At 43.2% G+C, this 25,287-nt stretch overlaps 1 long non-coding RNA gene across 1 annotated transcript in view; it reads left to right on the top strand.

Annotated features, from left to right (window-relative positions):
• LOC137251444 (uncharacterized) overlaps window positions 1-5,347 on the top strand; it is a 124,479-nt gene extending 119,132 nt beyond the window's left edge. Inside the window, exon 2 of the long non-coding RNA XR_010953247.1 lies at window positions 4,945-5,347. This is a non-coding gene — a long non-coding RNA (uncharacterized lncRNA). The remainder of the gene's footprint in view (window positions 1-4,944) is intronic.
• The last annotated feature ends 19,940 nt before the right edge of the window (window positions 5,348-25,287 follow it).

The raw sequence follows: 25,287 nt of genomic DNA, 5'->3' as shown, positions 1-25,287 counted from the left end.
TAAAGTGATGAAAAGAGCTTGAGTTACATAAGGGTCACTAAACTCTTTGGACCACCGTTTCACGAATGAAAGAACACCTCTAGCCTTATTGACAGTAGCATTAATATGAAGGTTGAATCTAAGTTTAGCATCTATCGTGACTCCCAAATCCTCAAAATAGTTTACTGATAGCAGACAAAAATTATTAATTACGTAAGAGGCTGCTGGCAAAGATTTTCGAGATAGGCATATGAGTTTGCATTTATTGAGGTTCAGCGGCATTGAATTTACGTTGCACCAAGTAACTAGGCAGTTTAGATCCGCTTGGAGCAAGGGACGTTCTTCGATAGATGCATAGAACCTAAAAAGTTTTACATCATCAGCATACATTAAGATTTTGGAATATTTTATAGTGGTACAGATATCATTTATAAATAGCAAGAACAGAATTGGACCAAGGTGGCTGCCTTGTGGGACGCCAGAGGGAACATCGATGACATTTGAAAAAGTATTTTTAAAAATAACTTTTTGCGTTCGACCGCAGAGATACGACGAGATCCACTGGGTGAGACCAGGTTGGAAGCCAAGCCGATCTAGCTTGTAGATAAGTAAGGAGTGGGATACTTTGTCAAATGCTTTACTGAAATCAGTATAAATGACATCTGTGTGAAGATTTTCTCTAAATCCCTTAGAAACATGAGTTGTGAATTCAAGTAGATTAGTAATGGTAGATTTGCCTTTACAGAATCCGTGTTGCGGTTCTGCAATCAAAGTAGAAATGGAAAATGTTAGCTGATTGGTAACGATAGCTTCAAACAACTTTGCTATTGCTCGATAGTTCTCTACACACGACCTACTACCACTTTTGTGAAGGGGTATGAGAAAATATTCCTTCCAAGCAGAAGGAAAGACTCCACTTTTTAGGGACATATTGAATAAATCAGTTAGAGGCTGATAAATTTGTTCAGCGCATTTTTTAAGAAAACAAGTGGGAATTAAATCAGGACCGTACTTGTAAGATTCTTTCAAAGACGTTAAATGAAACACTTCATCCGGATATATTTCTGGAATATTAATTGTGTTAAGTGAGTTAAGCTGAAATGGATATTCATTTGAAAAAGTATTAAATTCAGTGGAATAGTTGGACTTGAAAAATTGTGAAAAGAAGTTAGCAATATCTTGATCGTCGCTAGACAAATCACCCTGGTATTTTAAAGCAGAAAGAAACCCTTTAACCCTACGTTTAGAGTTCACGAAGTCATAGAAAGCTTTCGGATTGCAAATTATTTTCCTTTTCATCTTACAGATGTACGTATCATAGCAATTTTTGTTTAATTCAAAATATTTATGACGCAAAATAGAGTAATGCAAGTAATCGGAGTGAGAGCCCGACCTTTTGTATAACTTGAAGAAGCGCGATTTTCTGTTTTTTAAGGACTTCAGCTCTTTAGTGAACCATATTTGGACTGATTCGGTAGACACATGTTTTCGCTTAGGTACGTGTTTTTCCAAAATACCGTAAATGGTGGTATAAAAGTCAGAAACATTTTTGTCAATATCTACACCATATTTGGGCAAAGCCACTGGGGATAAAGTTTGATTAAGTTTACTAAAATTAGCCTTCGCAAATTGAAATCTGAAACTAGAGTCGTATTTAGTAGCATTGCTACTGGGAGAATTTCTTTCGAATTCGTATGCTATTTCCAGGGAAGGATGGTAAGGGTCTTCAGGTACAGTAAGAGGTTCACCCCGGCTTAGAGTACATTTGTATCGTCAACAAATACCAAATCAAGGGTCCTCCCGAACATGTTAGGAATTATATTTATCTGTTTAAGGCAAAGTTCAGCTATTTCAGCTAAAACTTCGTTGTTGGACAGGTTTGAAGAAATATGTACAATATCCTGGTCAGATATGGTCCATAATACATGCGGGAGATTAAAGTCACCCAGGGAATCACTTTTTATCAAGCAGTTCGCATATAGGCAAGACATTTTAGTGAAAATAAAGAGACGGAAAAAAGAAATTAATAAAATAGTTAGAGTAAATTGATTAATTGAAAAATAGCACAGCGGGTTATATAGAAAAAATATAAAAAAAATAAAACAGTTTGGAAGCTGTTAGATAGCGATGCACTGTATGAGCAGTTTGAGATTCACTGTGATAACACTGAACAAACCGCGCAAACAGCTGTGACACTAAGAAAGAGAAATGAAGTATGCGCGCAAAATCAAAAATAAAAACAATTACACTATTAAAACTGATGCCTATCAACAGCAACAACAAAATGCAATGCAAAACCACTCGGCAAATCAATTGTATGTAAGTAAGTGTGTGTATATGAAAATTAATAAAAAATTAGTTTTTATATTAAATATTTAACTAAAACAACTGAAATTAATTTAATTTCTTTAATTAGCACACTCAATGAATTCACTTCACTACTTATTTCAAAAATAAAACTATCTTTCACAATATTAGACAATTTATTTTTCAAAAAAGACAAGAGCACAGATACAAAATAAACTATACAGCTTGAAGTTTGCGATGTCTTGAGCCAGATAAATCCAGATAGAAGTCTGGGCCCGAATTACGTTTTCCGCGATCGAAACGGCAATCGTACGAATAAAGATTACGTGACTGATCGTACGTATGGCAATATTGGTATTATGAGGTACGTTCAGTAACGTATCGTAATTTATGACAGACAGCAATAGATTAGGGGGACTCATGTAACCGTATAAATGCCTTATAAAGTGTGTAAACGTATAAATTTATCTAGTTTACGCACGAGCTGTCAAATTTTGTATGAAAAATCATTTACACAATTTGTATAAATTTACGCGCACATTTCATTGTGTAAACGCGGTAAACTCAAAGGAATGCAACCTTGCAGACATTACAGACGGCATTTTCATCAAAAATCTCCAACATCAGCAAGTAAAGGCGTTTTAGTTTTGATTTTTCACTTAATCTTGGTATTTTTTAATTTGTATAACAATCAAAAAAATTTTTTTGGAAATAATACAGCTGAAAAACAATCAAGTTTATCAAGAGTATTACTAGGTGCGTTCATATAACCGCGTGTGTAAATGGATATAATTTTACACCTTATAAGTTTATATGCTATCATGAGTCCCCCTATTGAATGGTGATTTTTAATAGATATTTTGACATTTAAATGTCAATTTCTATTTGTAAATAATACAAATTATTTATTTACAAAAAAATTACATGTGGAATAAATGCATAAAAAATATTTTAAAGGAATCTACAAGGAAAAAACAAGTGCTGCTGATTCCAAGAAATTAACGCAGGTAATTCTAGTGATGAGTGCACAGTGATTTAACGATAAATATAAATACGAATTGGTAGAGAGATCCTCCTAGTTGCCGGATTATTGTTGTGGAGGTCAATACGCGTCTTTTGACACCTGTCTCACGTATTAGCAGTCGACCCCTCAACTAGACCTTTACCGTAGTTTGTTCAAACAATTGTACCTGCGGGAAGATTACCATCTACGCCGCTTACGCTGGAATACATTCCCCTTATGCATAGAATAGAAATTTATGTGCTCTTTGTTATATGTAAATATTAAGTGTAACAATTTAAAACAGGGGTGGACTGCTAATACTCGTCCAAGAATATCGGAAGAGGCGTCAAACGACATGTTGTTCACATAAAAAAAATTGTGTAGAAAGGGGTTTTGCACGGCTTTAATATTGACCCCAAACAGGTGTTGCACGAGCAGGGGTATTATTTTATAAGCGCTGCCGAAGCCCGCTCATGCATATAGGTGTGCTGCGCAAATGCTATGGGTAATTTTTCGGGGCTTCGGGAATATCTTTGGATAGACTCAAAATATGGTTTTTTCGCCTTCGGATCAATGATAGAGGGGTCAAGGCGCGTTCTCTGCCACCTCACGATATATTTGGAAGTATATTAGCAGTCGTCCCTCTTGTAATTATTCGTTATTCTAATAAAGATGACAACAATTTTTATAAGGTGTTCGAAGAAGCGGTACTCCTGGGTTCCTTTACGTTGTTGTTCAATTAAAACTATCTAAATCTGTAAAAAATTTAAATTATTAGTTTTTTAGTTATTAACGATTTCTCTACGCGATCAACTCAATGATTCGATGAAAAGGAGCCCGAAAATATCGAGTGCCGAAATTCAGTTTGTCAATGCAAATTTGGCTATCAAGCGAATACAGAAAGAAAACTTGTATACGTGTGGTATCAAGCAATAAAAGTGACGAACAGTAATTTAAAAAAATGTTTAATTGTAGAAACTTCTACTGCTTTGTCCAGATTGGGTCGAAATTGCTTGTTCTTGTGTTAAAAGTGCATCGCCCCTTTTAATAGTTGCCACCACTCACAAATTGTCATCAGTATACTCTAACGGCAGTCCTAGGAAACTTGCAGTTTCAACATGGGTGGAGCAGAGTGAAAGGGGTGTTAGAGGCGTTGGTTCCACATTGCAATTAAAGAGATGTTTGGTGTCATGTAGGGAAACACTGCAAGCAGGACATACACTATTAATGTCGGGGTTGAAACTGGATAGTTTAACATGTTACAGTATTCAGATCGAAGTTGAGCCAGGGAGTGTGCTTCCTCTTCTGTGAGTTCTGGGCATTTTTCCTTAAGAACTGGGTTCGCCGGACAATTCCTGGCATAGAGGTCCTGTTTGTGAGCTCGAGCGTTTATTACAGCTTGTACTATGTTGTGCAGTAAATTGTGTTGCCAAGCAAGATTATATACGACAAATAATGTGCTTGGGGGAATCACTTCAAGCTATTATAATTCGAGCACTACTCTTGAGTCAACTTGGCATGGAGACTGTCCATCTCTTAGTTCGTCAAGTACAGCTAATTTCGATTATAAAAAAGTGTTTTAAATCTGATTAAAAAGTATTTAGTGCAATTGAGTTTTACTTAAAAAAAGTTATTTTAAATTTGATATTTTACAGATTATATTACTCATAGAAGAAAAATCTAACATGTAACAAGAGCTCAGTAAACTGAAGCATGAAATTCGTCGGTTGGAAAATACACTTGCTGAAATTGGTGATGATGGTGTATCACTGGGTCCTGTTCAAGCTGGTTCTGTACGTTATTCTGAACTTCGTTGACAGCTCTATCAAACGAAAGAAGACCTTATACAATCAGATGCTGCACGAAAGGACCTGAAGTTGAAGGTTCATCAGTAAGAAAATGAAATTCAAACAATACAACAGCCTAATGAAGAACTGATAGAAAATATCGTCCATATTCATAATGCAACCAAAGATTTGCTATTTTCGTTCATGTATTAATTTTATCTTTTTGCATTAAACAAAAACACTTCTCGAGTTAATACAGGTTAAAGATGAAGTTGACGTGCTTAGGAATCTAACGATAAATTCAAAGAGTGCGAAATCCAATTGAAAACAGAAGAAAATACTCGAAGAATATAACGATTTATTTCATAAACTAGCCTTTACCCGCGGCCCCGTCCGCAAGGAAAATTTTAAATAGCCCCGTATATTCGCGTTAGCCTGCTTATTATCTGTTTAAAATTTTGTTTTTTGTCTAATGCATTTTATTTTTGTAATTGAGTAAAAAAAAGAACTAAATGAGCTGATAACCTGATAGGATCCCAAATGATCCCGAAATTATCCAGAAAAAGCTACGATATGACCCCAACGCTATCGCGGACGGATCCCGAAAACCATCCAGAAATGCCCCGAAAGGGTCTCCAAAAGTTCCCCGAATAGTCCCAAAAAAACCCGAAATGAGAGCGACACGATTCTAGACGTATCCAGAGAGCCACACAGAAATGATCCTGAAGGTGTTCCAAAATGATCCCGAAAAAGTTCCGAAATGACCCTGACGGGCTCCCGGGCGAATCTCAAAAACCATCCAGAAAATATCCAGGAAGGGTCCCTAAATTATCCCGACTAACTCCAGAAAAAGTTCCGAAATGGCTCCGAGGGGATCCACGATGGATCGCGAAAACCATACAGAAATGTTTCCGGAAGGATTCCAAAATGATCCCGAAATAGTCCGGAATTGACCCAGATGGGATCCCGCACAGATCCAGAAATGATCCCGGAAGGGTGCAAAAACTATCCCGGAAAAGTAACAAAAAATCCCGAAATGGCTCCTACGGCATCCCGGACGGATCCAGAAATGATCTAGGAAGGGTCCCCAAATGATCCCAAAATGGTCCCGAAATGACCCTGATGGATCCGGCAAACCATCAAGAAATTATGCCGAAAGGGTCCCAAAATGATCCCGAAATAATGCAGAAAAAGTCACGAAACGACCCCTAGAGGATCCCCAAATGATCCCGTATTAGCCCCGAAAAGGTCCCGAAATAACCCCGACGGGATCCCGGACAAATCCCGAAAACCATCCAGAAATGATGCCGGAAGGAATCCCAAATGATTCCGTAAAAGTCCCGCATTGATTCCGACGGGATCCCGAACGGATACCGAAAATCATCCAGAAGTGATGCCGGAAAGGTCCTCACATGATCACCTAATAGTCCCGAAATGACCCTTAAGGGGTCATGGACGGATACCATAAACCATCCAGAAATGATCCCGATATAGTCCCGAAGAAGTCCCGAAATGACCCTGACGGGATCTCGAACGCACCCCTAAATGACCCTGACGGGATCCCGGACAGATCCCGAAATCCATCCAGAAATGATCTTGGGAGGGACCCCAAATGATCCCGAAAAAGTCCCGCAATGATTCCGAGGGGATCCTGATCGGATACCGAAAACCATCCAGAAGTGATGCCGGAAAGGTCCTCAAATGATCACCTAATACCAAAATGACCCTGACGGCATCCCGGACTGATCCCAAAATCCATCCAGAAATGATCTTGGGAAGGTCCCAAAATTATCCCGAAATAGTCTCGGAAAAGTTCAGAAATTACCCTGACGGGTCCCGGACGAATCTTGAAAGCCATCTCTAAACGATCCCGAAAAAGTCCCGAAATGACCCTGACTGGACCCCGAAAGGATCCCGAAAACTGTCCAGAAATGATGCCGGAAATGTCCTCAAATGATCACCTAATAGTTCCGAAAAGACCCTGACGGGATCCCGAACGGATCCCGACACCTATCTAGAAATGATGCCGAAAGGGCCCGCAAATGATCCCGTATTAGTTGAGAAAAAGTCCCGAAATGAACCCGACGGGATGCCGGACGAATCCCAAAAACCATCCAGAAATGATGCCGGAAGGGACACCAAATGATCCCAAAAAAGTCCCGCAATAATTCCGACGGGATCCTGAGCGGATACCGAAAACCATCCAGAAGTGATGCCGAAAAGGTCCTCAAATGATCACCTAATAGTCCCAAAATGACCCTGACGGCATCCCGGACAGATCCCGAAATCCATCCAGAAATGATCTTGGGAGGGTCCCAAAATTACCCCGAAATAGTCTGGGAAAAGTCCAGAAATTACCCTGACGGATCCCGGACGAATCCTGAAAACCAATCTTAAATGATGCCGAAAAAGTCCCGAAATGACCCTGATGGGACCCGGAAAGGATCCCGAAAACTAACCATAAATGATGCCGGGAAGGACCTCAAATGATCTCCCAATAGTTCCGAAAAGACCCTGACGGGATCCCGAACGGATCTCGACAACTATCCAGAAATGATACCGAAAGGGCCCGCAAATGATCCCGTATTAGTCGAAAAAAAGTCCCGAAATGACCCCGACGGGATGCCGGACGAATCCCAAAAACCATCCAGAAATGATGTCGGAAGAGACCCCAATGATCCCGAAAAAGTCCCGCAATTATTCCGACGGGAATCTGAACGGATACCGAAAACCATCCAGAAGTGATGCCGGAACGGTTCTCAAATGCTCACCTAATAGTCCCAAAATGACCCTGACGGCATCCCGGACTGATCCCAAAATCCATCCAGAAATGATCTTGGGAAGGTCCCAAAATGATCCCGAAATAGTCTCGGAAAAGTCCAGAAATTACCCTGACGGGTTCCCGGACGAATCCTGAAAGCCATCCTTAAATTATCCCGAAAAATCCCCGAAATGACCCTGACGGGATCCCGAAAGGATTCCAAAAACTATCCAGAAATGATGCCGGAAAGGTCCTCAAATGATCCCCTAATAGTTCCGAAAAGACCGTGACGGGATCCCGAACGGATCCCGACAACTATCCAGAAATTATGCCGAAAGGGTCCGCAAATGATCCCGTATTAGTCGAGAAAAAGTCCCGAACGAATCCCAAAAACCATCTAGAAATGATGCCGGTAGGTATCCCAAATGATCCCGAAATAATCCCGAAATGACCTCGCCGGCATCCCGGACGGATACCGAAAATTATCCAGAAATGATGCCGGAAAGGTCCACAAATAATCCCCTATTAGTCCCGAAATTACCCTGATGGGATCCCGGACGGATCCCGAAAACCATCCAGAAATGATGCCGGAAGAGCCCCCAAATGATCCCGAAAAAGTCCCCAAATGACCCCGACGATATCCCGGACGGATCCCGAAAACCATCCAGAAATGATGCCGGAAGAGCCCCCAAATGATCCCGAAAAAGTCCCCAAATGACCCCGACGAGATCCCGCACGGATCCCGAAAACCATCCAGAAATGATGTCGGAAGAGCCCCAAATGATCCCGAAAAAGTCCCCAAATGACCCCGACATACTCCAGAAAAGGTTCCGAAATGGCTCCGAGGGAATCAACGACGGATCGCGAAAACCATACAGAAATGATTCCGGAAGGATCCCAAAATGATCCCGAAATAGTCCGGAAATGACCCAGATGGGATCCCGCACAGATCCAGAAATGATCCCGGAAGGGTCCAAAAACTATCCCGGAAAAGTAACAAAAAATCCCGAAATGGCTCCTACGGCATCCCGGACGGATCCAGAAATGATCTCGGAAGGGCCCCCAAATGATCCCAAAATGGTCCCGAAATGACCCTGATGGATCCGGCAAACCATCAAGAAATTATGCCGGAAGGGTCCCCAAATGATCCCGAAATAAAACAGAAAAAGTCACGAAACGACCCCAAAATGACCCTGACGGGATCCCGAAAGGATTCCGAAAACAATACAGAAATGATGCCGGAAAGGTCCCCAAATGATCCCCTAATAGTCTCGAAATGACCGTGACGGGATCCCGACAACTATCCAGAAATGATGCCGAAAGGGTCCGCAAATGATCCCGTATTAGTCGAAAAAAAGTCCCGAAAGGACCACGACGGGATCCCGGACGAATCCCAAAAACCATCCAGAAATGATGCCGGTAGGTATCCCAAATGATCCCGAAATAGTCCCGAAATGACCTCGTCGGCATCCCGGACGGATCCCGAAAATTATCCAGAAATGATGCCGGAAAGGTTCCCAAATGATCCCCTAATAGTCCCGAAATTACCCTAATGGGATCCCGGACGGATCCCGAAAACCATCCAGAAATGATGCCGAAAGGGTTCCCAAATGATCCCGTATTAGTCGCGAAAAAGTCCCGAAACGACCCCGACGGGATCCCGAACGGATCCCGAAAACCATCCAGAAATGATGCCGAAAGGGTTCCCAAATGATCCCGTATTAGTCGCGAAAAAGTCCCGAAATGACCCCGACGGGATCCCGGACGGATCCCGAAAACCATCCAGAAATGATGCCGGATAAGCCCCAAAATGATCCCGAAAAAGTCCCCAAATGACCCCGACGAGATCCCGGACGGATCCCGAAAACCATCCAGAAATGATGCCGGAAGAGCCCCCAAATGATCCCGAAAAAGTCCCCATATGACCCCGACGAGATCCCGCACGGATCCCGAAAACCATCCAGAAATGATGCCGGAAGGGTCCCCAAATGATCGCGAAATAGTCCCGAAATGATTCCGGAATAGTCCCGAAAATGTTCGAAAATAACCCCGACGGGATCCCGGACGGATCCCGTAAACTATACAGAAATGATCCCGGAAGGGTCCCAAAATGATCCCGAAATAGTCCCGAAAAAGTCCCGAAATTACCCCGGCGTAATCCCGGACCGATCCCGAAAACCATCCAGAAATGAACCCGGAAGGGTCTCGATATGACCCTTACGGGATTACAAATAAGGTGAAGCTAATTATAAAACCATGTTAATAAGGCAGCAGGCGCATTGGAGCGAATAAAAAGTTAGATAGAAACATACAGGTAAAGCTAATAAAAGCGTGCTAATAAAAACAATTGATGGAGGGCGGATGGCGGGAGTAGAGGAGAGGACCACTGATCGTTCCTCCAAAATTGTCTAGATCTCGTTCTGTATGTACCAGATACCAAAAACTATTGATTTAGGAGAAAATTTAGATTGAGTTATAACAATTTATGGATTTTACACCAGAGGGTTAGATAAAGGGGGGCGGGCGGAGGGTGTCACTGCTTACTTTGTAAGCCCTCGACTTATTTGACCCCTTGAGTCTGTGATATTGGTGAAGGCCAGTATACGTAAAGTTATGTGTAAAAATTATGAAAAATAATTTCTCGAAGGGGTCGTGGGACCCCCACCCCTCTTTCCATGCTCGAAAAAAATTCCGCTAGTAGACTACTATCTGTGTTCCAAATTTCATCAAAATCCGTGTAGCCATTCTGGCGTGATTCAGTCGCAAAGACGAAAAAATATAATAATTAAATTATAACTGTTCCTAGGGGGCGGGGACCACGCCCCTTTTGAAAAATATATAGCTAGTAGATCCTCCTAGACTATTGGCTATATGTGTGCAAAATTTCATCCAAATCGGTCCAGCCGTTCTTGCGTTATTGAGTCACAAAGACAAACGTCTGGACCAGGCATGCTTAACGAACGAAACGATATCATTTCGTTACGATAATCAACGTTAATAAACGAAACGAAGTCATTTCGTTTCGTTTATTAACGTTAAGAACGCCAAATTAACGTTAATTTGACGATCTTAACGTTAATAAACGAAACGAAGTGACTTCGTTTCGTTTATGAACGTTGATTATCGTAACGAAATGATATCGTTTCGTTCGTTAAGCATGCCTGGTCTGGACAAACATCCAAACATCTTAACATCCAAACTTTCCCATTTATAATATAACTAGCCTTTACACGCGGCCCAGTCCGCAAGGAGAAAATAAAATATATGTGCTATTCACGTTAGCCTGCTTATCAAGTTGTCTGTTTAAAAATTTTTTCTGTCAATGTATTTTATTTTTTAATACAGTAAAAAAAAAGAACTAACTGAGCTGATGGGCACGCTTACATGAATAGTACAATACACTTTTTTCGAATTAAAAAAAATACATTTTGTTTCTAAGTTAAATTAATTGATATGACAGGGGTGAAAGAATTACTACTCATAGAACAAAGGAGTGAAACTACAATTAGCTAAAACCAAAAAGAAGTTTTTAAATGAAAGCAGTGTTGCTTTTTCGGGTATTTAGTTGGTTAAAATATTACAAAAATTGTAATTATAGTTGTAATAGTTCGTTACAGGATTCATTTAAAAATAGAACGAAAAAGCTGTGATATATTAAAGATAAAACATACCGAATTTTAATTACGAATAATTTGCCGTAAATCCACGGCCGTGTGTGCTGAATTACCGGTTTCGAAGAGACCTAAAATGATCCCGGAAGTGTCCCTAAATGACACCAAATAGTCACGAAATGATGCCGACGGGATCCTGGACAAATCTCGAAAACTATCCAGAAATGATGCCGGAAGGGTCCCAAAATAATCCCGAAGTAGTCACGAAAAGTCCCGAAATGACCCTGACGGGATCCCGGACGGATCCCGAAAACCATCCAGATTTGATTCCTGAACGGTCCGCAAATGATCCCGATATAGTCCAAAAAAGTCCCGAAAAAACTCTGACGGGATCCCGGACAAATCCCGAAAATCGCCCAGAAATTATCCCGGAGGAGTCCCAAAATGATTCCGAAATAGTAGTCACGAAAAAGTCCCGAAATGACCCTGACGGGATCCCGAAAACCATCCAGAAATAACTCTGGAGGGATCCCCAAATGATCCCGGAAAAGTCCACAAACCATCCAGAATTGATCTCTGAAGGTTCCGCAAATGATCCCGAAAGTCACGAAAAACTCAGACCCATCCCGAAAATCATGAAGAAATTATCCTGGAAGGGTCCCAAAATTACCCCGAAATAACTCTGAAGGGATCCCGGACAGATCCCGAAAATCATCCAGAACTGAGCTCTGAAACGTCCCCAAATAATCCAGAAATAGTCCGGAAATAGTCCCGAAAAAACTCCGTCGGGATCCCGGACAGATCCCGAAAATCACCCAGAAATTATGCCGGAGGGGTCCCAAAATGATTCCGAAATAGTCCCGAAAAAGTCCCGAAATTACCTTGAGGGGATCCCAGACCGATACCGCAAACCATCCAGAATTGATCTCTAAAGGGTCCGCAATTTATCCCAGATAAAGTCGCGAAAAAACTACGAAGGGATCCCGAACAGATCCCGAAAATCATAGAGAAATTATCCCGGAAGGGTCCCAAAATGATCCCGAAATAGTCCCGAAAAGGCGCGAAATAACCCTGACGGGATCCCGGACGGATCCCGAAAACCACCCAGAAATGATCTTTAAGGGCAACTGACCCCGAAATAGTCGTGAAAAAGTCCCGAAATTACCCCGACGGGATCCCGAAAACCATCCAGAAATTATCCCTGAAGGATCCCCAAATGATCCAAGAACAGTCTCGAAACTCCCTGACATTTTCCCGAAAAAGTAAAAAAATAAACCCGATGGGATCTCGGACGGATCCCGAAAACGATCCAGAAATGATGCCGGAAGGGACCCCAAATGATCCCGAAAAATTCCCGAAATTCCCCCGATGGGATCCCGGATCATCCAGAAATGATGCCGGTTGGTACCCCAAAATGATCCGATACCAGTCGATAAAAAGTCCCGAAATAACCCCGACGGGATCCCGGACGGATCCTCAAAATCATATAGAAATGATGCCGGAAGATACCCCAAATGATCCCGAAATAGTCCCGAAATGACCCTGGCAGGATCCCGTACGGATCCCGAAAACCATCCAGAAATGATGCCGAAAGGCTCCCCTAATTATCCCGTATTAGTCCCGAAAAAGTCCTGAAATGACCCCGACGGAATTCCTGACGGATCCCGAAAAGCATCCAGAAATAATGCCGAAAGGGTCCCCAAATCATCCCGTATTAGTCGAGAAAAAGTCCTGAATTGACCCCGTTGGGATCCCAGATGGATCCCGAAAACTATCCAGAAATGATGCCGGAAAGTATCCCGAAATAGTCCCGAAATGACCCTGACGGGATCCCGGACGGATCCCTAAAACCATCTAAAAATGGTGCCGGAAGGTACCTCAAAAGATCCTGAAACAGGACCGAAATGACCCCGACGGGATCCCGGACGGATCCCGAAAACCATCTAGAAATGATGCCGGAAGGTACCCCAAATGATCCCGAAATAGTCCCGAAATAACCTCGACGGGATACCGGACGGATCCCGAAAACCATCCAAAAATGATGCCGAAAGCGTCCCCAAATGATCCCGTATTAGTCGAGAAAAATTCCCGAAATGACCCCGACGGGTTCCCGGACGGATCCCGAAAAGCATCCAGATATGATGCCGAAAGGGTCCACAAATGATCCCGTATAAGTCGAGAAAAAGTCCCGAAATGACCAAGACGGGATCCCGGACGGATCCCGAAAACCACCCAGAAATGATCTTTAAGGGCAACTGACCCCGAAATAGTCGTGAAAAAGTCCCGAAATTACCCCGACGGGATCCCGAAAACCATCCAGAAATTATCCCTGAAGGATCCCCAAATGATCCAAGAACAGTCTCGAAACTCCCTGACATTTTCCCGAAAAAGTAAAAAAATAACCCTGACGGGATCCCGGACGGATCCCGAAAACCACCCAGAAATGATGCCGGAGGAGACCCCAAATGATCCCGCTAAAGTCCCAAAATGACCCCGACAGGGTCCCGGACGGATCCCGTAAACCATCCAGAAATGATGCCGGAAGAGACCCCAAATGATCCCGCAAAAGTCCCAAAATTACCCCGACAGGATCCCGGACGGATCCCGTAAACCATCCAGAAATGATGCCGGAAGAGACCCCAAATGATCCCACAAAAGTCCCAAAATGACGCCGACGGGATCCCGTAAACCATCCAGAAATGATGCCGGAAGAGACCCCAAATGATCCCGCAAAAGTCCCAAAATGACCCCGACAGGATCCCGGACGGATCCCGTAAACCATCCAGAAATGATGCTGGAAGAGACCCCAAATGATCCCGCAAAAGTCCCAAAATGACCCCGACAGGATCCCGGACGGATCCCGTAAACCATCCAGAAATGATGCCGGAAGAGACCCCAAATGATCCCGCAAAAGTCCCAAAATGACCGCGACAGGATCCCGGACTGATCCCGTAAAGCATCCAGAAATGATGCCGGAAGAGACCCCAAATGATCCCGCAAAAGTCCCAAAATGACCCCGACAGGATTCCGGACGGATCCCGTAAACCATCCAGAAATGATGCCGGAGGACACCCCAAATGATCCCGCTAAAGTCCCAAAATGACCCCGACAGGGTCCCGGACGGATCCCGTAAACCATCCAGAAATGATGCCAGAAGAGACCCCAAATGATCCCGCAAAAGTCCCAAAATGACCCCGACAGGATCCCGGACGGATCCCGTAAACCATCCTGAAATGATGCCGGAAGAGACCCCAAATGATCCCGCAAAAGTCCCAAAATGACCGCGACAGGATCCCGGACGGATCCCGTAAACCATCCAGAAATGATGCCGGAAGAGACCCCAAATGAACCCGCAAAAGTCCCAAAATGACCCCGACAGGATCCCGGACGGATCCCGTAAACCATCCAGAAATGATGCCGGAGGAGACCCCAAATGATCCCGCAAAAGTCTCAAAATGACCCCGACAGGATCCCGGACGGATCCCGAAAACCATCCAGAAATGATGCTGGAAGAGACCCCAAATGATCCCGCAAAAGTCCCAAAATGACCCCGACAGACTCCCGGACGGATCCCGTAAACCATCCAGAAATGATGCCGGAGGAGACCCCAAATGATCCCGCTAAAGTCCCAAAATGACCCCGACAGGGTCCCGGACGGATCCCGTAAACCATCCAGAAATGATGCTGGAAGAGACCCCAAATGATCCCGCAAAAGTCCCAAAATGACCCCGACAGGATCCCGGACGGATCCCGTAAACCATCCAGAAATAATGCCGGAAGAGACCCCAAATGATCCCGCAAAAGTCCCAAAATGACGCCGACGGGATCCCGGACGGATCCCTAAAACCATCCAGGAATGATTACGGAAAGGACCCAAACTGACCCCGAAAATGTCCCGTAATGATCCCGGAAACCATCAAGAATTTATCTCTCGAAGGTACGCAAATGATCCCGAAAGTACCCCGACGGGATCCCGGACGGATCCCGAAAACCATCCAGAAATGATGCCGGAAGGGTCCCCAAATGATCGCGAAATAGTCCCGAAATGATTCCGGAATAGTCCCGAAAATGTCCCAAAATAACCCCGACGGGATCCCGGACGGATCCCGAAAACTATACAGAAATGATCCCGGAACGGTCCCAAAATGATCCCGAAATAGTCCCGAAAAAGTCCCGAAATTACCCCGGCGTAATCCCGGACCGATCCCGAAAACCATCCAGAAATGATCCCGGAGGGTCTCGATATGACCCTTACGGGATTACAAATAAGGTGAAGCTAATTATAAAACCATGTTAATAAGGCAGCAGGCGCATTGGAGCGAATAAAACGTTACATAGAAACATACAGGTAAAGCTAATAAAAGCGTGCTAATAAAAACAATTGATGGAGGGCGGATGGCGGGGGTAGAGGAGAGGACCACTGATCGTTCCTCCAAAATTGTCTAGATCTCGTTCTGTATGTACCAGATACCAAAAACTATTGATTTAGGAGAAAATATATATTGAGTTATAACAATTTATAGATTTTACACCAGAGGAGGAGATAAAGGGGGGGTGGGCGGGCGGAGGGTGTCACTGCTTACTTTGTAAGCCCTCGACTTATTTGACCCCTTGAGTCTGTGATATTGGTGAAGGCCAGTATACGTAAAGTTATAATGTGTAAAAATTATTGAAAAATAATTTCTCGAAGGGTCGTGGGACCCCCACCCCTCTTTCCATGTTCGAAAAAAATTTCGCTAGTAGACTAATGTCTGTGTCCCAAATTTCATCAAAATCCGTGTAGCCATTCTGGCGTGATTCAGTCGCAAAGACGAAAAAATATAATAATTAAATTATAACTGTTCCTAGGGGGCGGGGACCACGCCTCTTTTCAAAAATATATAGTTAGTAGATCCTTCTAGACTATTGGCTATATGTGTGCAAAATTTCATCCAAATCGGTCCAGCCGTTCTTGCGTGATTGAGTCACAAAGACAAACGTCTGGACAAACATCCAAACATCCAAACATCTTCACATCCAAACTTTGCCATTTATAATATACTAGCCTTTACCCGCGGCCCCGTCCGCAAGGAAAATTTTAAATATATGGGCTATTCGCGTTAGCCTGCTTATTATCTGTTTAAAATTTTGTTTTCTGTCTAATGCATTTTATTTTTGTAATTGAGTAAAAAAAAGAACTAAATGAGCTGATAACCTGATAGGATCCCAAATGATCCCGAAATTATCCAGAAAAAGCTACGAAATGACCCCAACGCTATCGCGGACGGATCCCGAAAACCATCCAGAAATGCCCCGAAAGGGTCTCCAAAAGTTCCCCGAATAGTCCCAAAAAAAACCCGAAATGAGAGCGACACGATTCTAGACGTATCCAGAGAACCACAGAGAAATGATCCCTGAAGGTGTTCCAAAATGATCCCGAAAAGGTTCCGAAATGACCCTGACGGGCTCCCGGGCGGATCTCAAAAACCATCCAGAAAATATCCGGGAAGGGTCCCTAAATTATCCCGACTAACTCCAGAAAAAGTTCCGAAATGGCTCCGAGGGGATCCACGATGGATCGCGAAAACCATACAGAAATGATTCCGGAAGGATTCCAAAATGATCCCGAAATAGTCCGGAATTGACCCAGATGGGATCCCGCACAGATCCAGAAATGATCCCGGAAGGGTGCAAAAACTATCCCGGAAAAGTAACAAAAAATCCCGAAATGGCTCCTACGGCATCCCGGACGGATCCAGAAATGATCTCGGAAGGGTCCCCAAATGATCCCAAAATGGTCCCGAAATGACCCTGATGGATCCGGCAAACCATCAAGAAATTATGCCGAAAGGGTCCCAAAATGATCCCGAAATAATACAGAAAAAGTCACGAAACGACCCCTAGAGGATCCCCAAGTGATCCCGTATTAGCCCCGAAAAGGTCCCGAAATAACCCCGACGGGATAACGGACAAATCCCGAAAACCATCCAGAAATGATGCCGGAAGGAATCCCAAATGATTCCGTAAAAGTCCCGCATTGATTCCGACGGGATCCCGAACGGATACCGAAAATCATCCATAAGTGATGCCGGAAAGGTCCTCAAATGATCACCTAATAGTCCCGAAATGACCCTTAAGGGGTCATGGACGGATCCCATAAACCATCCAGAAATGATCCCGATATAGTCCCGAAGAAGTCCCGAAATGACCCTGACGGGATCTCGAACGCACCCCTAAATGACCCTGACGGGATCCCGGACAGATCCCGAAATCCATCCAGAAATTATCTTGGGAGGGACCCCAAATGATCCCGAAAAAGTCCCGCAATGATTCCGAGGGGATCCTGATCGGATACCGAAAAACATCCAGAAGTGATGCCGGAAAGGTCCTCAAATGATCACCTAATACCAAAATGACCCTGACGGCATCCCGGACTGATCCCAAAATCCATCCAGAAATGATCTTGGGAAGGTCCCAAAATTATCCCGAAATAGTCTCGGAAAAGTTCAGAAATTACCCTGACGGGTTCCCGGACGAATCCTGAAAGCCATCTCTAAATGATCCCGAAAAACTCCCGAAATGACCCTGACTGGACCCCGAAAGGATCCCGAAAACTATCCAGAAATGATGCCGGAAATGTCCTCAAATGATCACCTAATAGTTCCGAAAAGATCCTGACGGGATCCCGAACGGATCCCGACAACTATCTAGAAATGATGCCGAAAGGGCCCGCAAATGATCCCGTATTAGTCGAGAAAAAGTCCCGAAATGAACCCGACGGGATGCCGGACGAATCCCAAAAACCATCCAGAAATGATGCCGGAAGGGACACCAAATGATCCCGAAAAAGTCCCGCAATAATTCCGACGGGATCCTGAGCAGGTACCGAAAACCATCCAGAAGTGATGCCGAAAAGGTCCTCAAATGATCACCTAATAGTCCCAAAATGACCCTGAGGGCATCCCGGACAAATCCCGAAATCCATCCAGAAATGATCTTGGGAAGGTCCCAAAATGATCCCGAAATAGTCTCGGAAAAGTCCAGAAATTACCCTGACGGGTTCCCGGACGAATCCTGAAAGCCATCCTTAAATGATCCCGAAAAAGCCCCGAAATGACCCTGACGGGATCCCGAAAGGATTCCAAAAACTATCTAGAAATGATGCCGGAAAGGTCCTCAAATGATCCCCTAATAGTCCCGAAATGACCGTGACGGGATCCCGACAACTATCCAGAAATGATGCCGAAAGGGTCCGCAAATGATCCCGTATTAGTCGAAAAAAAAGTCCCGAAAGGACCACGACGGGATCCCGGACGAATCCCAAAAACCATCCAGAAATGATGCCGGTAGGTATCCCAAATGATCCCGAAATAGTCCCGAAATGACCTCGTCGGCATCCCGGACGGATCCCGAAAATTATCCAGAAATGATGCCGGAAAGGTTCCCAAATGATCCCCTAATAGTCCCGAAATTACCCTAATGGGATCCCGGGCGGATCCCGAAAACCATCCAGAAATGATGCCGAAAGGGTTCCCAAATGATCCCGTATTAGTCGCGAAAAAGTTCCGAAATGACCCCGACGGGATCCCGGACGGATCCCGAAAACCATCCAGAAATGATGCCGAAAGGGTTCCCAAATGATCCCGTATTAGTCGCGAAAAAGTCCCGAAATGACCCCGACGGGATCCCGGACGGATCCCGAAAACCATCCAGAAATGATGCCGGATGAGCCCCAAAATGATCCCGAAAAAGTCCCCAAATGGCCCCGACGAGATCCCGGACGGATCCCGAAAACCATCCAGAAATGATGCCGGAAGAGCCCCCAAATGATCCCGAAAAAGTCCCCAAATTACCCCGACGATATCCCGGACGGATCCCGAAAACCATCCAGAAATGATGCCGGAAGGGTCCCCAAATGATCGCGAAATAGTCCCGAAATGATTCCGGAATAGTCCCGAAAATGTTCCAAAATAACCCCGACGGGATCCCGGACGGATTCCGTAAACTATACAGAAATGATCCCGGAAGGGTCCCAAAATGATCCCGAAATAGTCCCGAAAAAGTCCCGAAATTACTCCGGCGTAATCCCGGACCGATCCCGAAAACCATCCAGAAATGATCCCGGAAGGGTCTCGATATGACCCTTACGGGATTACAAATAAGGTGAAGCTAATTATAAAACCATGTTAATAACGCAGCAGGCGCATTGGAGCGAATAAAAAGTTAGATAGAAACATACAGGTAAAGCTAATAAAAGCGTGCTAATAAAAACAATTGATGGAGGGCGGATGGCGGGAGTAGAGGAGAGGACCACTGATCGTTCCTCCAAAATTGTCTAGATCTCGTTCTCTATGTACCAGATACCAAAAACTATTGATTTAGGAGAAAATTTAGATTGAGTTATAACAATTTATGGATTTTACACCAGAGGGAGAGAAAAATCATCCAGAAATGATGCCGGAAGGGACACCAAATGATCCCGAAAAAGTCCCGCAATAATTCCGACGGGATCCTGAGCGGATACCGAAAACCTTCCAGAAGTGATGCCGAAAAGGTCCTCAAATGATCTCCCAATTGTTCCGAAAAGACCCTGACGGGATCCCGAACGGATCCCGACAACTATCCAGAAATTATACCGAAAGGGCCCGCAAATGATCCCGTATTAGTCGAGAAAAAGTCCCGAAATGACCCCGACGGGATGCCGGACGAATCCCAAAAACCATCCAGAAATGATGTCGGAAGGGACCCCAATGATCCCGAAAAAGTCCCGCAATTATTCCGACGGGAATCTGAACGGATACCGAAAACCATCCAGAAGTGATGCCGGAACGGTCCTCAAATGCTCACCTAATAGTCTCAAAATTACCCTGAGGGCATCCCGGACAAATCCCGAAATCCATCCAGAAATGATCTTGGGAAGGTCCCAAAATGATCCCGAAATAGTCTCGGAAAAGTCCAGAAATTACCCTGACGGGTTCCCGGACGAATCCTGAAAGCCATCCTTAAATGATCCCGAAAAAGCCCCGAAATGACCCTGACGGGATCCCGAAAGGATTCCAAAAACTATCCAGAAATGATGCCGGAAAGGTCCTCAAATGATCCCCTAATAGTTCCGAAATGACCGTGACGGGATCCCGAACGGATCCCGACAACTATCCAGAAATTATGCCGAAAGGGTCCGCAAATGATCCCGTATTAGTCGAGAAAAAGTCCCGAAATGACCCCAACGGGATCCCGGACGAATCCCAAAAACCATCCAGAAATGATGCCGGTAGGTATCCCAAATGATCCCGAAATAATCCCGAAATGACCTCGTCGGCATCCCGGACGGATACCGAAAATTATCCAGAAATGATGCCGGAAAGGTCCACAAATGATCCCCTAATAGTCCCGAAATTACCCTGATGGGATCCCGGACGGATCCCGAAAACCATCCAGAAATGATGCCGGAAGAGCCCCCAAATGATCCCGAAAAAGTCCTCAAATGACCCCGACGATATCCCGGACGGATCCCGAAAACCATCCAGAAATGATGCCGGAAGAGCCCCCAAATGATCCCGAAAAAGTCTCCAAATGACCCCGACATACTCCAGAAAAGGTTCCGAACTGGCTCCGAGGGAATCAACGACGGATCGCGAAAACCATACAGAAATGATTCTGGAAGGATCCCAAAATAGTCCGGAAATGACCCAGATGGGATCCCGCACAGATCCAGAAATGATCCCGGAAGGGTCCAAAAACTATCCCGGAAAAGTAACAAAAAATCCCGAAATGGCTCCTACGGCATCCCGGACGGATCCAGAAATGATCTCGGAAGGGTCCCCAAATGATCCCAAAATGGTCCCGAAATGACCCTGATGGATCCGGCAAACCATCAAGAAATTATGCCGGAAGGGTCCAAAAAATGATCCCGAAATAAAACAGAAAAAGTCACGAAACGACCCCTAGAGGATCCCCAAATGATCCCGTATTAGCCCCGAAAAAGTCCCAAAATGACCCTGACGGGATCCCGAAAGGCTTCCGAAAACAATACAGAAATGATGCCGGAAAGGTCCTCAAATGATCCCCTAATAGTCCCGAAATGACCGTAACGGGATCCCGACAACTATCCAGAAATGATGCCGAAAGGGTCCGCAAATGATCCCGTATTAGTCGAAAGAAAGTTCGATTATCGTCGTGAACGGACGTGTTTGCTTTGTGCTGTGGGGTGCGCGCTTAGTATACACGACTGAAAATCTCTTGTTTGCTACAAGGATTAATAAAATATTGTTTTTAAGTGTTTCATACACATCTCCACAAAATTTTAACTATTTAAAAAATGAACTGTGTAGTGTGCAGAGAAAAGGTTGATCGCTTTGATTTAACAAAAATTAAATGCAGAGATTGCAATAGTTATTTCCATGGCCTGTGTGTCAAAATGAACGCCGCGGAAATAGAGTTCATGAAGACACAGAATGTGAAATATCGCTGCAACAAGTGCTCGTCTGAGCGCCGAAACTCTTTCGAGTCGAGATACATTGGCACCAAATCAACCTTTGAAACAACTAACTAAAACCAGTTTTTCAGCTGAGCAGCTACAACAAAATACCACACAAAATTCCAATAACACAACAAACCAAATGCCAATTAGCGGCACTACGGCAAATGCAGAGAAAAGTGATAAAAACATAACACTTGAACTCTTGTATAACGAGATAATGAGTCTCAAAGCAATAAACATTGATTTTTTGGAGACAATCAATAGACTGAAAGGGGAGAATATCGCGCTGAAAGAAAGTCGCAAAGCTGGAACGTCAAGTAAATTGGAGTGAGCAGAAGCGACTGGAGAGAGACGTTGAAATTGTTGGGATTCCTAACATAGCCACCGACAAAATAGACGAGTGCATTGGAAAAATAATTGTAAACGCTTTGGGCAGGCGAATCCATACTAGGTGGTGGCAAAGCGAATTCAACCAATTCGCCGTACAGAAGAATGTCAAGTCAAAAGAAAAATTTCATTGATTTCGATTAACTGACATGTTGCAGTACAAGGTATTGTATGGAAAATTATCAAGAAGAAGCAATCAGCTGATGGGATAACACCACCTGTAATGAATTCGCCTTGGCTTTGGGTGTTTCTGTGTCGCCTGGTCAAATTGAGAGAAGTTACATCAAGCAATACAATGACTCTTCCTCTTCACCGCGCAAAATTCTTTGTTTGCGATTCTCTTCGCTTGAGTTTAAGAAAAAAGTAATGAGTGCAAAAAAAGTGGCGAAAAAGAAACTAACAACCGAGATTTTTACGGGCGCCAGCAGTAAGCACAAGATATATATTAATAACAGCCTCACACCCTCTAACAGAGCTCTGTATAATGCTGTTAATAAAATTAAAAGGGAAAAAAAATATAAATATGCGTGGTTTAGTAATACTAAGTTTATGTTGAGAAAAGCTGATAATGATGCAGTTGTTGTTGTACGATCGTTTGATGATCTGTCTGGTATTCCAGACTAACTTTATATTTTTATCGTTTTTATTATTTTGTTTTGAGTTCTTTAACTTATAATGAATTTCAATGATCTCTACATCGACAACCCTATCAATAACAGCCCTTTAAATAATGTTAACCAGCTTTCTTATATTGAAAATTGTATTTATATATTGCATCAAAACATACGTAGTCTGCGGCAAAACTTCGATTCTCTAATGTGTAATGCAGAATCGTTTCCAGTCTACCCAGACATAATAGTTGTGTCGGAGATATGGATATATTCTCATGAGAATAGCTTTTATGATATTCCTAATTATAACTTTTTTGCAACTAATAATGACGATTATTCTGCTGGAGGTGTGGGAGCTTTTGTGCGAAACACGTTTGATTGTCCTATTGCTAGATACAACGTGCAAAGTGCTGATATTTTGAAAGTTTTGCTAAAAAATGGTGAAAAAACTTTAGCCTTAATATGTGTATATAGGTTACATTCTGAAACTAGTCAGGCCTTTCTGGAAGAGTTCTCAGATTTTTTAAATGGTTTAAAAGAGAGGGATGTAGTTATATTAAGTGATTTGAACATAGATATAATGCAGTTGAATGCGGTATCTGAAAGCTTCCTAGCACTATTGGCCAGTCACGGTTTTACATCGTACTTAAATGAGCCGACAAGGAACTGTTCTGGCACTTGTCTGGATCATATTTTTTGCCGTCTTAGCAGCTTGTGTGCGTGCACTGGTATTAATTTGGAACTAGGTATTACAGATCACAGTATGACTGGTGTCAAACTTGAGTTCCATATGAAAAAGAAAGATTTAACGAGCAATACAAAAACGAATATGATAAAATATTCCATGCTTAATGAAAAGCTGCTTTATGAGGATTGGGTTGTTGTCTACGCTGAGAAAGATATTTCAAAAGCATACTCTCTGTTTATAAATATATTGCATGGTCACATAGAATTCTCTAGTTTCACTTGTGCTCGACGTAAATCCAAAACCAAGCTTAAACCCTGAATGCATTCTGCCCTTTTAAAAAGTATTAAATTGAAAAATAAGTTAGGTGTTAAGTGTAGAAAGCATCCAAGAAATCTTGCGCTTCGATCTCGTTACAAAAAGTTGTGCAAAAAATTAAATAAAGACATAAAATCACACCGAGATACTTATTTCCGGAGTAGACTATTGAGCTGCCATGGGAACACTAAAAAAGAATGGGAAGTTGTAAATAGCATTATCAACCGAAATAGCTCTGGTAGTGAACGGGTTATTGCTCTGAATAATTGTGGCAATATGATTGACGACCCCTCTGTTGTTGCTGATATTTTTAATGATTTTTTTGTGTCTGTTGGTCAATGCAATACTTCTTCCTGCAACTGCATCATGTCCAGTGGTGACGCATCTATTTCTAGGTGCAGTTTTATGTTTGAACCCTTCATAGGCACTGAGCTCCTTGCAATAATAAAAAGTCTAAGCAACTCTGGCTCTAGTGGATACGACGGTATTTCAAATAAACTTCTTAAAAACAAAGCCCTTAATATGCTGGACGTACTAAAGCATCTATTTAATACTAGTGTTTTTACAGGAATTTTCCCCGATGCCTTGAAATGTGCAATTATTATACCCGTGTTTAAAAAGGGTAACAGGGAAGATAAAAATAACTATAGGCCTATTTCACTTCTATCCTCTATATCTAAGGTCTTTGAAAAAGCTCTTAAAAATCGAATTATGCAGTTTCTAGAAAGCAGAAGCTTTTTTAGTCCAAGGCAGTTTAGTTTTAGAGCAAACCGCTCTACTGAAGATGCTCTACTAGAATTCTGCTCTTTTATTTATCAAGAGTTGGACAATAAAAAAAATTGCGCTGGTCTTTTCGTAGACATAACCAAAGCTTTTGACACGGTAGATCATGCTATTTTAATAAATAAATTGTATGATGCCGGTTTTCGAGGATTTGTACATAAGTGGTTTCAATCATACCTTTCTGAAAGGGTACAATGCGTCAGAGTTTGCGGAAAGCTGGGGAAGACTAATCCAATCACGAGAGGGGTTCCGCAAGGCTCCGTGCTCGGTCACATCTTATTTTTAATTTATGTTAATTCAATTTTTGATATGCCCTTCTTGGGGGAAGTCACTGCATTCGCAGATGATCTTGCGATGGCCTATAGTTCTCCTAACACCTTTGATTTGATAAGTAGTATAAACCATGATGTACATCTACTGAGAACTTGGTTTGCAAAACATAAGCTCGTCGCTAGCAATAAGACCAAACTCATGAGTTTTAGTCTAAATATAAAAAAACCACCGGATGTAAGTATTGTTTTTCATTCTGCGATTTGCGAGCGATTTGCTTTACATGACAATATGTGCCAAGTTTTTCAGTCCGGTACCTTCGCCTC

This window comes from Eurosta solidaginis, chromosome 4 (assembly GCF_040869045.1).
Source record: "Eurosta solidaginis isolate ZX-2024a chromosome 4, ASM4086904v1, whole genome shotgun sequence".
In the NCBI taxonomy this organism is placed as follows: domain Eukaryota; kingdom Metazoa; phylum Arthropoda; class Insecta; order Diptera; family Tephritidae; genus Eurosta; species Eurosta solidaginis.
This window is presented reverse-complemented; position numbering and strand designations above follow the sequence as displayed.